Source organism: Bubalus bubalis, chromosome 18 (genome assembly GCF_019923935.1).
Source record: "Bubalus bubalis isolate 160015118507 breed Murrah chromosome 18, NDDB_SH_1, whole genome shotgun sequence".
Classification (NCBI taxonomy): domain Eukaryota; kingdom Metazoa; phylum Chordata; class Mammalia; order Artiodactyla; family Bovidae; genus Bubalus; species Bubalus bubalis.
Window position 1 is genome coordinate 5,732,917 of NC_059174.1, and position 14,658 is coordinate 5,747,574.

Genomic DNA, 14,658 nt, shown 5'->3' on the forward strand with positions numbered 1-14,658 from the left:
TTTCTTGTCAATCGCACTGATTTCGGGAGATTGTTATCAGTGTGGAGCTTTATAGGAAATGTCTCCTCTTGAAATGACATTTTAAGTTAATGTAAAACTGCATTTTAATTTAATTCGAGGGAAGTCATAAACAGGTGGGAGAATTATGTAACAATAATTGTGTTTGCAAGAAATTGATTTCATCCTAAAATTACATGAATATGCGATTACAGTTTGTTGTCATCCCGAAATGCACCGTTTAACCATAAAATACAGCATAAAAAACACCTTCCTGTTGACGTCCTTAATCTACTGTGTAATTGCTTAAGTAAGAACATTAACAATATTGTCAGCTACCTATTCCCAAATACCTTAACGACCAGCTCACCAGTATGGGTTTGAGTTTGATATGTGCAAACTATAAAGTAGAAACTCAACAGTATTTGAGAATTTGGCACTGGCTCACAATATTCTTAACCAAACAAAGACATGGAGACCTTGAGAAACGAGTAACCCCGCAACAACATGAACGTTGTTCTCTTAATAATCCTACCCCATTTTTTGAAGACATTACATTTTTGCTACTTAAAAATACTTTGGACTATTTCACCCACGCAAAAATAGCTTTATTAACAACTTTAGTAATTTATCATGCTCAGTTTCTTTTTTCTCAGAAATGTTGCTTTTGTACACTGAGAGTTCATTCATTTCAAGTTTGTCCTTGGCAATTCTTTATTGAACAGATTCCATTTTATTCTCTCTCTCCTCTCTCTCTCTCTCTTGTTTTTTTAAATACAAAGCTGATAAATAACGAAGACCAAGCAGGCTCAAACCGATTATATTTCTGGATACAAACCAGATGTGCAGTTAATCCATCATTGTTCCTGTGTCAACTACCCCCACCCTCACCTACACTTGATGAAAAACAAACCCAGCCTGATTTCCATGCTAGTTCATTTCCTTGAACTCAGTAAGAGCCTCACTGCAGTAATTTCCAAAAATAGTTTTGGAAAATGCAGAAAACTGCAGTGCTCATTCTGCCCGCTACACCGTGAGCACGGACCCTTGTGAATTTCACTGCGTGCCTCCCTCTCGGCCGAGACGTTTGGCCCCTGCCTGTCACTGGTGAGAACTTCGTAAACCAAGGTGACAGTGTGGGTCATGGATGTTCTGCTTTTTGTAGCTCCTGCAATTCTAATTGTCCCAGCAATGGCTGGTGCCACCTGGCTTGTTTCAATTTGTGCTTAGTATCAGTAGAATCTCCTTTCGTCTGACCAGTGCTGACTGGTAATAAATAGCAGTGTTATTCCCTTCCTTCTGTGCTAAGCTGCTTCAATCGTGTCTGACTCTGTGTGACTCTATGGACTGTAGCCTGCCGGGTTCCTCTCTCATGGGATTCTCCAGGCAAGAATAACTGCAGTGGGTTGCCATGCCCTCCTCCAGGGGATCTGCACGACCCAGAGATCAAACCCACATCTTTTATGTCTCGTGCACTGGTAGGTGGCTTCTTTACCACTAGCCCTACCTGGGGCTTGGCAAACCAAAATAAAAGCACTGAAAAATACCTTACCTCTTAAAAAATAGGGCTTCTCTGGTGACTCAGACAATGAAGAATCCGCCTGCGATGCGGGAGACCTGAGTTCAATCCCTGGGTTGGGAAGACCCCCTGGAGAAGAGAATGGCAGCCCACCCCCGTATTCTTGCCTGGGGAATGCCATGGGCAAGTATCCTGGGCAGGCCCCAGTCCATGCGGTGGCAAAGAGTCAGACATGACTGAGCAACTTTCACTTTCTTCAAAAGCAACTGGGCATCTGAGGAGTTCTTCCTAGTCTCGCTTCGTAAGCGAAATCACAAACCAACCTCCTACTGTCTCATCTTTTGTTTAATGTAACCACTGAGGCCATTGGCAGTCCTCAGCCTGCTTTCTTTGTGTTCTTAAGATTCTCAGCCTCTCTGGAGGTGCCTTCCCGGGCCTGGGTGTGTGCTGTGACTTGAGGAATAGTGACTGATCATTATGACAACTAACATCGGTTGATCAGAGCTTACTGTGGGCCAAGGACCCTTCTAAAACCTTGCATCCACTCATTAACTGTGAAATAGGTATTATGGTTTTACTGATGCAAAAACAACCACAAAGAGACCCAGGAGTACACTGAGGGTCACACAGTCGGTAAAAGGCAGAGCACTCAGTCTGCTGTTCCGACTTACAAACTGGTATACTGCACGACCCCTCTAGGGGACATGCATCTTGAATGCAAAGGTGGTACCTTGAGTTTCCTCAGTCCCCATTCAGAATCTCTCATTATGCCTTTAAGTTAAGGCAGACATGATAACCAGGTTTCATTTTGTGTGCCCAATCCACAGCCTGTCTTGACCAGCAGAAATGTTAAGAAAGACTCTGAAGTCTGGTCTAGCAGCCAAAGAAAGGATTGACTCCCACAGTAAATGCGGGATGTCTGCTCTGAGCATAGGAGGACTGTGCGTATCAGGCATTGGCCACTCCTGGTTAAAAGCATTTGAGTCTCTGGTAAAATGCAAATTGTACCTGTCGGAATACACATGCAGCCCCTCGTGGTTGCTGATGCTTAGACAAGAGTCAGTGAATTTAGTAAGCATGACACAGAGAAGGTGGGTCAGAAGACAGGTGTGTTTGGAACTACGTGGATGCCCATCTGTGCAGTGTTGGTTCCTGGGAGTGAGGAGCCCACAGTGGAAAGGAACAAACAGAAATATAAGTTCCAGCTACCCTGAAAACAAACTGCCCACGTCCTAATTTTGCTCTGGGCTGCTTAAGATCGCTGTTACAGTCTTGAGCACACCCGTAGCAGTTTGGATCACGGCTAATATGCCTCCCGGGCAGGCGCTGTGCTGGGCACTGTGGATATGTTCACCTCTGGTCAAGGTCAGAGCAGTCTTCCTTGGAGAGATTGCTGTTCCCACTGCATGCAGGGGATGTGGGCAACCGAGGGGATCTATCCTCGTGGCAAAGCTGGGATTCAGAACAATGGCCACGTACTTTTCAAGCTTCTCTCTCCCTTAGAATTGTCTCCAAGGCGGGGGGGAGCAGGGGTGGGGGTAGTGCGATTCCTGATGCCCTTCCAGGCGGGGCTGCAACTGGAGGTTGCAGAGGTGAAATACCCCTTTCAGCTTGCTTTGCACAAACCCAAGGTGGGGGCAGGGAGGGAGCAAGAAAGCCAGAAAGCACCATCCATGCATCTTCCTGCTTTAGAACCATTACAGAACATCTCCTTTCCTGCATTCTCTGTTCATGAGCAAAATGCCCAATACCTTCCGGTGTGCGCTTTGAGCTGCTTTTAATTATCTGCTGTCGGATGGAGCAAAGGTAATGGGGACCTGTCATCGTCGTGGAGGGGCTGTTGGAATTTTATTTCTGTGGGGAAGAGGGCCACCATTTGCCCAGGAACCAAGGCCGCTCCAAGTTGAGGACACTTTCCAGTGCCACACAGTGTAAATCACAGCACAAACTATGCGATTATCCCCTGCAGAGGAATCGAGTGCGGCTTTATGGGATTCTTCACCAAGCACTTAGGAATAATCTGATATAAAACAGCAGGGGTGGAGAGTAATGACAACTTTAAATTAGTTAAATGAATGTTTACATTTTTTTAAAAAAAGGCTTTTCTGCAAACCTGGAAATACAAAGTGACAGCTTCGTTTCCGGGTCCCCACTCCAGTGGCACCTCCTGGTTTTTCAGCCCTGGGAGAATGGTGGCTTGACTTAACCCCTTCAGCGCCGGTGCACTCGGGCGCCCCCATCATCCTGTCTGGCTTCCAACAGTCCCTGGAATGGCGCTCGTCGTATTTCCATTATAAACATCAGATCGGTATGGAGGGAACATCTGTTTTAAGTCAACTGAGCCTCAATCCAGGAAAAAATAAATTTCTGGCTCTCCACCTGCTCCGAAGGTCAGTTACCCACCCACATCAGCCAGAGATGGCTGATGGGCTGCAGATGCAGAATCTATTTTTAGCTGTGTTTGGCAGGTAAGCCGCTTGTTGACTGCAGCAGAAGAAGGGGAAGAGGGTATGGGAGGTTGATAAACCATGACAGTGTTTTAAGTGTGGTGCGGTGCCAAGGCCCCCAACAGATCCCTGTAAGGTGCTTCTGGGCCTTTTCCCTACTTGCGATGAAGAATTCATGCTAGCAAAGCACACAGAGTGGGGAGTCTTTACGATCCTTTCTATGTGGAGCGGACCTCAAGGTATTTTGGATAAGATGCAACCATTGCATTTCAGCTACAGTTACCTGCCCCGAGGTGCCCTGTTCTCTTTAACAGTGTTTTCAAAGAATGATCTTCTTTTTGGTTCCAAAATCTGGATACTTTGCCTTGTGTCTCTGTCTTGGCTCCCTCACTTGCCATCAGGCTGAATTCTGTGCATAGGTTGCCCATCTGGAATGTTAGTCAAAGCTATGCAGATGAACTTGGCCTGGGCTCTAGAAGGAACAATCACCATCAAACAAAACCAAGAAATAAAACCAAAGCCTAAAGGGTTGGTGCCCTGTCAGGAACATCTGGCAAAGCAAATGGAGAATTCCAAAAACTGATTTAGAAATAGACTCAGGCCTGCTTTGGCCTTTAAGCCATCAATAGAAGCATCGAATCCTGCCCAGGAGAGTGGGGTTTTGTGGTGCCCAGGTGACTGGCATTCCATCTAGCACCTCAAAAAAAAAACCCTCTGTGAAGAAATCCACAAATGCTTAGGAGCCAGAAGAAAACTGAGTAAAAATAGCTCTCAATAGCACCAGCTTCCATCTCTGTGGGATCTAAGAAGTCGGAAAGCCTAAAGAGCCTGGTGCTAGCTGCTGCTTCACAGGCTGAAATCAATTTTTAAATAGGAAATCCAGAGATAATGAGATAAGTGCAGAAGCAAACAAATGGCAATTTTCAGTTAATGAGAATGTTGGAAGAGTGAGAACCCAGATTCTTCTGGAGATGACTCTAGCCAGGCCATCAGAGGACAGGGAGCCAGGCGCATGTGTGTGTTCTAGAAGCGTTTGGAATGTAGAAAAGGGTGCAGATGAACCTGTTTGCAGGGTAGGAATAGACACGCAGGCGTAGAGAATGGGCATTGGATGCGGTGGGGAAAGAGGGGGGTGGGTGATCTGGGAGAGAACACTGACACACACATACATACTACCACGTGTAAAATTGGGCTTCCCAGGTGGCCCTAGTGCTAAAGAATCCACCTGCCAATGTAGAAGACCTGGGCTCCATCCCTGGGTTGGGGAGAGTCCCAGGAGTTGGAAATGGCAACCCACTCCAGTACTCTTGCCTGGGAAATCCCATGGACAGAGGAGCCTGGTGGGTTACAGTTCATGGGGTCACAAAGGGTTGGACACGACTGAGTGCACACGCACACACATACACACACGCACACACACGCACACCCCCAGTAAAACTCCACTGTTGCGCCTCTGTCCTCCTGGGATGTTCTTCTAAGTCCTGAGAAGGCTCACTCCCTGTAGGTTTCTGCTCAAATATCTCCTTAGGGAAACCTTCCCTGGATACCCACCTTACATAACACTTTTACCTTCATGCTCTTGGGGTACCTCCTACCTTGTTTTTTTTTTTTTTCCTTTGCAGACATGGTATTTTTCTGTTTATTTATGGTTAGTCTACCCTGCTAGAAGGTAAACTCAGTGACAGCTCCATTCCCCGTGCCCACAACAGTGCCTGACCAGAACAGCAAAGTGCTTGTGAATACTGTGTAGCTTGAATTGAATGCGTGTGTTGCAGAATTTAGTGTTGGAAGCCATCTGCAAATGAAAAGTCCTTTCTTCCCTTCTGGCCCTTCCCAAAGAAGGCAGCCTCTTCAGAGAGCCCTCTCCTGGGAATACCCGAAATCCCAGCGAAGGACGTGAAGCGAGCCAATACGTAATTAGCTTTGAGATAGGAACCTACGCAAAAGCAGAGTCCACAGATTTCCTAACTGATCTTCCTGTGTTTGCATTGGCCACGGCCAGACCCTGGCACTCGAAGCTGCCAGTGCAGCGCCCCGGGAGAGGCAGAGGGTGGCGGTGGAAGATTCCTTAACCTTGTGCAGACGCGCCGTTCATGTTAATGGAATCTGATAAGGGTGACTGAGGAGAAAGCCTTGCGTGAACATCTCCGTCACCCTTATAAAAATAGTAGCCCCGGTAACCGGTGACATTTATGGACAGCCTGAGAATGCCAGGGCAGGGCCAGGTGCTTCTCATAGCTTCGCTAACTTGAAACCTTGACGTCCTAGGGGTAGGAATGATGATGCCTCTGGGGAAACTGAGGCAGGGCTGGTGTTTCTGTCTTTGCTCAAGCCCTCTAGGAATAAGAGGCGAAGTCAGGACGTGGACCGCCTCTGTCTTCTGACTCACCCGATCTTCAGAAGATATCGCAAGCACAGGAGGCAAGAGATAGAGGAGCCAGGGGATGTTGCTGGAAAGGGCCTCCTTGGAGCTGATGCTCACCTGCCTTCAGTTCTCACCTGCACAGATCAGCTGTGCTATTCCCCCTTGTGAGGTCTCCTTCTATATTGGCACCCACCACGCACACTAACATTCTTTATTTTTTTTAATATTCATTCATTCATTCATTTATTTATTTATCTGACTGCTTTGGGATCTTTAGTTGCAGCAGGCAAACTCTTGGTTGCGACATGTGGGATCTAGTCCCCTGACTAGGGGTGGAACCCGGGCCCCCTGCATTGGGAGCACGGCGTGTCTCCCACTGGACCACCGCAGAAGTCCCCCAACGTTCTTCATACATTTCACAACTTGGTGGGTTCCAGACCCATCTGATGAGGCAAATGCAGAGCAGATAAATGACCAGGAAAGAAGCGGTGCCCTGAACCCCATGACTGGTGTGACCTCCCACTCCAGGAAGGGCAGACGGGGGTGCAGCTAGGTAACCCCACGACCTGGGGTGTGGAAAATCAAGAGCGCCTCGGCCCGCGGCACCCGCCCGGCGGGGAGCGTGATGAATGCCACTTGGGGCTGCCGGTCCCCTTTTGCGCTCTGTGAAGGCCGTGCACGCCTCACATTAATCACCACCAAGCAAACACGGGCTCCCAGCAAAGGAGCCAGATGATTGGGAACACATTCAAAACAGCTTTATTTCATTGACAGACAGGGCCTTTTTTGTTAAACTCTGGTTTAAAAACCTTTTACATCTCTGTCTTGTTCACACGTTACCGTAGTCATTCATACTTGTGTAAACCGAGGAACTTGGGGCTGTCTTATTTATCACAACCTATTGGCAGGAAAAGGGTCCCAGAAAAAGAATCTTTATTTGAGTTTTGTTTTGTTTTGTTTTTAAACGCTATTAAACAGGGCTAATGGGAATGACGCTGTTATCAGCCAATATTGAAGTAAATGGGCTTCTGAAAAAAGAAAATAAAGAATCTTCTAAATGTCAACGTGCAAATAGAAAACAGCAGTTAATTAAATGAGAGTGTGTGGTCAGCAAGAGAGCTCATGTCTTTGCTTCTGGGGCAGCACAGAAGCTGGGAAGAAGGACTAGTTATCTGGGGTTAACCCAGGTTTTGGTAAGGAGTACTAGTTAGTTAGACTTAGGTAAGCACCATATGTAAACTAACCTTGGCCCAAGTGACTAGAGTGATTCATTCAGAAGCCTCTTGTTTCCAGCTTTTTCCCCCTAAATAACCAAAAAGTTCTGGAGAAGAGAATGGTTACCCACTCCAGTGTTCTTGCCCGGAGAATCCCACGGACAGAGAAGCCTGGCAGGCTACAGTCCATGGGGTCGCAAAGAGTCAGACATGAATGAGTGACTAACGTTTTCACTTTCACTTCAGTCAAAAAGTTACCCAAACCTTTAAGTCGTATATCTCAAAGCATACTAATTCTGGTATTAGTATTTAAGCATCTAGAATTATCTTGAAACATCTACCATGAAAAGAATCTGCCTCCTATCCCCGAAGAAACACAGCATGTTCCTAATGCCTCTTGACTGGTCCTGCGAAAGGATCATCTTCCTAAGCGTGAGCACGGGTGACCCCAAAGAGAAGAGTTAAGCTCTCTCCCTAACAACCGAGGCAGGAGAGGTCTGGTACGTGTTGTGTTTAGGAAACTCATAAACCCTGACACCAACACCTGCTCCAGGAGAACACTGCGCTCTCATCTGTCCTTAGGAATGTGTATCTGGTTTTGCTTTTTTGTTTTTGTTTTATTGTCAGAAACCAAACGGGAAGGGTCCTAAGTGAGGGTAACTTAGATAACCAAGAAGCAGACTGAGCTTATGAAATGTTATCCAGCAAAATGTGCCTCTTGGCTCTCTGTGGAAATGATATATCAGTCCAGATGCTTCTCATGGATGATCTCTTGATGGACTATTTCTACTCTCCCCTCCTCCCGAGTAGGCAATCCCCCTGGTCTCCAGTGTGGAGCTGCGACCTTAACCCTGAACGGGCACTGATGGTCAAAGCTTCTGGGCACATGAGTGGGGCAGCCATGTGGGAAGGTTCTGGGCACATGAGTGGGGCAGCCATGTGGGAAGGTTCTGGGCACATGAGTGGGGCAGCCATGTGCAAAGGTTCGAACTGGTGCAGCAGCAAGGCTTTGCTCCAGGAATGGAGGAGGAAGGAGACACGAAAGTTCAGGTCATGATCAGTAAAGCAAAAGGCATCAGTAGGGGACTTCCCTGGCTGTCCAGTGGTTAAGGCTCCACACTTCCAATGCAGGGGCTGTAGGTTTGATCCCTGGCCAAGGAACGAAGATCCCACATGCCACTCAGCAAGCCGAAAAAAAAAAAGGTCAGTCATCAAGGGAGCTACCTGGCTTAGGGATTTAAGCAACATCCAAAGTGATACTGTAATAAAATCATGTTTTTTGGTTTTGTTTTAAAAACAAAACTTTTTTACAATTTTTTTAAGCCACAGAAATTAAGTTTTCCTCACTTTATTAAACTGGTGATTCTTTATTAAAGCATATAGAATCTTATGGGGGAGAGATATGCATGAGGTTATTGTCATCTCTGTGGGAAGTTTTTCAAGTAGCGTCCTCACTGAGCACAGAAATTTTTGACGAAGCGTGGTCAGAGCAGGTTACCCCTTTCTCCTGCCAACTCTACCGCATTGCGTCCTGTGATACTCAGAGCCCTTTCTGTTGGGGGGTGTTCCATATATGAATTGTGGCTGAGGACCCTGGCCCTTTGTTTTGCCAGCTGTTTATTTCCTTGGTGGTCAAATAGGCACACTCTTCCAGGCTAATAGTTTTGAACCAAATGCGTGCTTCTTTTATTCTGATGCATGCGATTCAGGAGCATTGTTAATCGGGGCGAGTTCTTACTGCATGCATCCCCTGGGTGCATCTTGACAGCCTGAGAGGGTCCCTTTCTTCTTAATTCAGAGGACATATATTTTAGGTTTGGGGGTTGGTGCACAACCCCAAAAGGAGGCCAGAAAGCAATTTCAGCCCTTCGAGAGGATATAAAAACCAGAAAGAGGGTGCGTGGTTCCCTTCCCCTCGCCTCTCAGAGCCCTGTTACCTGGGAGGGTTCAACATGTACCCAAACCTGGTTTCATTTTATTTTCTCTGGTTCAAGACCTGGGATTTTGGTCTGTTTCAGGTCCTTCAAGTCCAAAGAGGGCCTCTCTGGCCCTCTGCAAGCCTTCCCATCCTGAGGCAGGCTCAGCTTGCATCCAGTAACTCTGCTGGTTTTCCTAAACCACTCTTGGGTCCTTCTTGGAGTGGATCCCTTGATTGCCTCAAGCAATTGACCTGTTGGCGTAAAATTACCAGGCGGTAACATTTCGGGTGGTAGAGGTAAAGCAGACCCCACCCAGGCACGAGTGGGAGGTCTGCCTCCCTGGAGGCAGTGGTCAGGGGCGTGGCAACCCCAGCCGGGTCTGGCTCTCTGCATGGTCTCATTGGGTGGTCAGGTGGCCAAGCCTTGCTTGGGCTTGCTCACTGGTTCCTTTCATTCATTCGTCATTCTTTTCTCAAAGTACAATCATTCATCATATTCTCTGCAATTTTCTGCAAAGCCATTCTGCCTCCTGCAGAGACAAGGCCTCCGCACGGAGAACATTCTATCGGTATGTATCTTGCTGTTGTGGCCCCGTAATACAGGCTCTAAAGTTCATGCAGGAAAGAGGGTTGGGTCCCTCGGGGCAGAGGAAAGCCACAACATTCATCTAGATCTCCACAACCTGCAATAATTTTGAGGTGCTTTTCTCAAGTTGAACATTTTTTAATTTGTTCAAGTGTTTTACCCATATCGGGTATGATTATTATTATTGAAGTTTTTATTATTATTATTATTATTGTAGTTTTTAGTGATAAAATTTAGCTAAGCTTTGTTCCTTATCATCATCATCCTCATGGGGTCCCTTCTCCTGAGTGATCCAGCAAGTCCTTGAGTCTGCATGTATAATTCATCCTACAACATAATCCTAGAATTTAGTACATGCTGAGTCTTTGATTTCTTGTTTTCAAATGCATCTCCTCAGAGGCAGAATATGGGTAGCTGTTTTCCACCATGAATTTGGGCTGAAACGAGAAACGTAGAAGCCACTTCCAGCTAAGGGGAAGCCAGTACACATCAAGAGATTACTGGTGGTCTCTGATCCAGCGTTAGAAAAATAGAAACAACCCCTTCCAGCACCACCATCTTTAAAATCCACATATCTGAAACTTCTTGCTGAGAAATAGAACCAAAAAAAAAAAAAAAAACCTTGGGTAGTCTTCCCTCCACCCAAAGTTATATGCAAAATCAAATGCTGATGTAATCATTTCCATTCTGAACTCAGAAAAGAGAATGAAATGGTCTTTAAGGTTTTTGATTCTGGTTTGTTGATGCAGAGTCTGTAAAACACAAGCAATGTTTTGTCAAAATCTAACACATACAACAGATACGAGGGAAGGCCACTGTGTTTCAGTGGGAAGCTGCAAGCCTCCCAACTTCTGCTTATGTGAACTCTTCTTCACCCCTTGGGGATCCTCAAGACCCCAGAGAAACTCAGCATGAAAATCCCTGTGTAAGTGCAATAGTCGTTCAGTTCAGTTCAGTTCAGTCGCTCAGTCGTGTCCGATTCTCTGCGACCCCATGAATCGCAGCACGCCAGGCCTCCCTGTCCATCACCAACTCCCGGAGTTCACTCAGACTCACATCCATCGAGTCAGTGATGCCATCCAGCCATCTCATCCTCTGTTGTCCCCTTCTCCTCCTGCCCCCAATCCCTCCCAGCATCAGAGTCTTTTCCAGTGAGTCGACTGTTCGCATGAAGTGGCCAAAGTACTGGAGTTTCAGCTTCAGCATCATTCCCTCCAAAGAAATCCCAGGGCTGATCTCCTTCAGAATGGACTGGTTGGATCTCCTTGCAGTCCAAGGGACTCGCAAGAGTCTTCTCCAACACCACGGTTCAAAAGCATCAATTCTTCGGCACTCAGCCTTCTTCACAGTCCAACTCTCACATCCATACATGACCACAGGAAAAACCATAGCCTTGACTAGACGAACCTTCGTGGGCAAAGTAATGTCTCTGCTTTTGAATATGCTATCTAGGTTGGCAATAGTCGTTAGTCTGTGTGAAATTTACTCTAACAGTGTTTCTCGAAATATGGTTCCTGAGTTACATTGGAGATGGCAACCAACTGAATTAGAATCTCTGGGAGTGTGGCCCAGGAATCTGCTTTTGTATCAAGCATCCTGGGTGATTCTTGTCAACCCTAAAGTTCAAGAACCCCTGGATAGCAGAGTTACTTATTCCAAATCTATCTTTCTGTCCATTATAAAAAAATAGTACATATACACTCCAGACAAGCAAAAAGTAGGGAAGGGAAAAATCTCTTCTGTTTCTATCACCCTAACCTAAAACTCTTAGGACTTGGAGGTATTTTCTTCCAGGCTTTTTTTCTTTTTTTTTTTCTCGAGTTGGTGTTGGGCAGGGAGGCCTGGCATGCTGCAATTCATGGGGTCGCAAAGAGTCGGACACAACTGAGCGACTGATCTGGTCTGATCTGATACGTAAGTTTTCATTTGCAATATAGTTTAGCCATCTTTGTTGTTGCTGTTATTATTGTTTACATGTGTCAATTTCATCTTCATGACTATCTATCAGACATCTGTCTGATAGATATTATTATACCCATTTTACAGATAAGGAAATTAAAGCAGAAAGATTTTTTCAGACATAGTTTGCAGACACCTTGACAGCCTGCTTCTTTCCATTGCAACTATGTAGAAAGCTCCATTACCTTATTTTTCATAATTGTATTTTTCTTGTTGCTTTTCACTGTTCATGGCAAACTCCAGTTAACTTCAGCTCTCATATTGGATAAAGCATGGAGTTCCCAATTTTCAACATTATAAATAAGATACTTGTTGAAGTGGTTTTTTCTTTTTTTTTCCCTTTCTATACGTGAAACTATTCTTCTTGAAAATATTTCTTAAAAAATGGAATCTGTGGTCAAAAATTTTGAGCAGCTGATATATTGCTGAAATTTCTCAGAGAATACCACCAACATATATTGACTATAGTTTTCTCAAAGGGATATTATGAAGCACATCCCAGCTCTGTATCAGGGAACAGGCTGTCACATTTGAGTGAAATTTGTGGGTTATTTATAACCACAGACAGTATCATGTTTTCTCCCTTTACAGAAATCTAAGTAAAAGAATCACTTTTTCCTAGTATCTGGATGACTTGATTTCTTACAATCAAGCTGGCCTTCTTGGAAACTCAGAAATGCCAGCCCTTTCATCTTCATTCACAAAAGATCTGTTCTCACCCTTTCTCTACATCAGAATTCCATGAGGCTATTGTGAATCTCTGGAAGAATCTAGATAACCTCTTTTTCAAAGAAGCAAAATATTGCGGCCGGCTCGTGCGCTCTCCCTCCTGCCCGCGCGCCGAGAGATGTCTAAGCACCCTCTCTAGTGTGCTCGGGCCTCTGTATCCAGCCCTGCCCGCGCCTGCCTGTGACCTCCCGTCACAGGGCTTGTGCCTGCACCCGTGACCGTGTGACAGTCTGGGTGCCATGTGTAAAGAGCACAAACATTAGTCAGACAAACGGAATTTAAAGGGTAGCCGTGGCTTCACCGCCTATATTAGCTGAGACACTGGGTGGTCAAGTTCTTTACAATTTCTTGCTTCCATTTCCTGACCGGCCAAATGGGCAGGGTAGTACCTACCAGACAGGGTCACCATGAGGATGAGATTTATTAACCTGTGTGGAAACATCAGCAACGGTGGCGATGACGGCGGTGCATCAGAAATCGATCACGTGTCAGGTCGACGTCTGCCACTTTACACGTGATGTCCGGTGTCATGTTCATAGTTACCCTAGCAGATAAGTGGATAAGTGGTATTATTATTCCCATTTTACAGATGAGGTTTGAAGACGTGAACTGTTAGGTCAAACCATTGGAAAGTGCCATTCTTGTGGGTAAAATGGTCAACCATCATCAGAGTCATCAGTTTCAGCCTAATCATTTGCCCAGATCTCATAGAGAAAGGATCAAGGTTTAGACCCAATTCTGTACAACACCTGAGCCCGTACTTCTCCACATTAAATGGAATCCTAAGGCCCTGGGCACTCTGCCTTGCAGAAATCAGACATAAAACCTGTTTGTTTCATTTTTTTTCCACGCACCCGTGTCCACCATTAAAATGTACCGAAGATCAAACAGGGTCCTGGTATTGTGACAGGCATCCGAATGCTGAATTTCCACGCAGAACCGGGTCTCCAAAGCAAACACAATGGAGAAAATTGCCATGGCCAGTCCTCGCATTGTGTGAACTGAAAAAAAAGAAAAAAAAAAACCCACATGCATGCGCACAGACCTGATTTGAATGGTATTTCTGAGTGGAAGCTAAGTAGGAGCTGAAAATGGCCTTTTAAAATACAGAACATAAGGATGCAATTCACAGAGCCGGTCTAAACTATAAACACGCAGCTGTGGGGTTTGTGAGGCTCCGTGCTTACATACTGACAGCATACAAATTGTCAAGTACTTAAAGTTCCATTGTTGCTGGGAGGGCCTAACCCAGTGTCCTCAAATGGTCTTGATTGTTTTTTTTAACCACAGGATTCATCTCTCTCACGGGAGATATGGAGAAATATCATGAAATATCAACACTAATAGATTATCAGGGATAATCAATAATGACTTTTCCAAATTCCTTTGTTTTATTACCATATGCTAACAGGATTTTTTTTTTTTTTAATGCAGAGATTGAAGTTTGCACTCTCCTAAACTCCTGCAAGAAATCCCTGTGCAAGGTGCAGAATGGTCATACATGTTCTTGGCCTTTCTTACAAAAACCTCTCTAGAGAGTTCACGTGGACATTTATGGGGTTGTCTTTCAGCACCCGTTTCCCGTCTTCTCCTGGAAACCCTATTCCTGCCTGCAATCCCTGTGGCTTCCTTGGAAGATGCCATTTTTGTCTGGCTAATGCACCTGAACTCTGTTGATTAGTCCATGGCTTAGCACCTGCCCACAAACTCAACCAAGAAAATAGGGTTTTGGAACTGGGGAGTTTCAGTCCCTTTCCATTGATGGGAGCTCTCAGTTATAAACTTTGGGTGTCCTGCTACTGCTGACAAGATCTTGGCTCATTGTACATCAATGCTATACAGAAGCACAGAGACAGAGTTGTGGAGGAGAAGGAAAGAGTAGCTTTAGTTCTTTTCCAGGCAAAAGGGGACCACAGTAGGCTAG

General features: G+C 45.6%; 1 protein-coding gene across 1 annotated transcript in view; it reads left to right on the top strand.

The window, feature by feature from the left end:
- The window catches only part of WWOX (WW domain containing oxidoreductase), a 917,133-nt gene that overhangs the window by 779,180 nt on the left and 123,295 nt on the right, over positions 1–14,658 (top strand). The window lies entirely within an intron of this gene.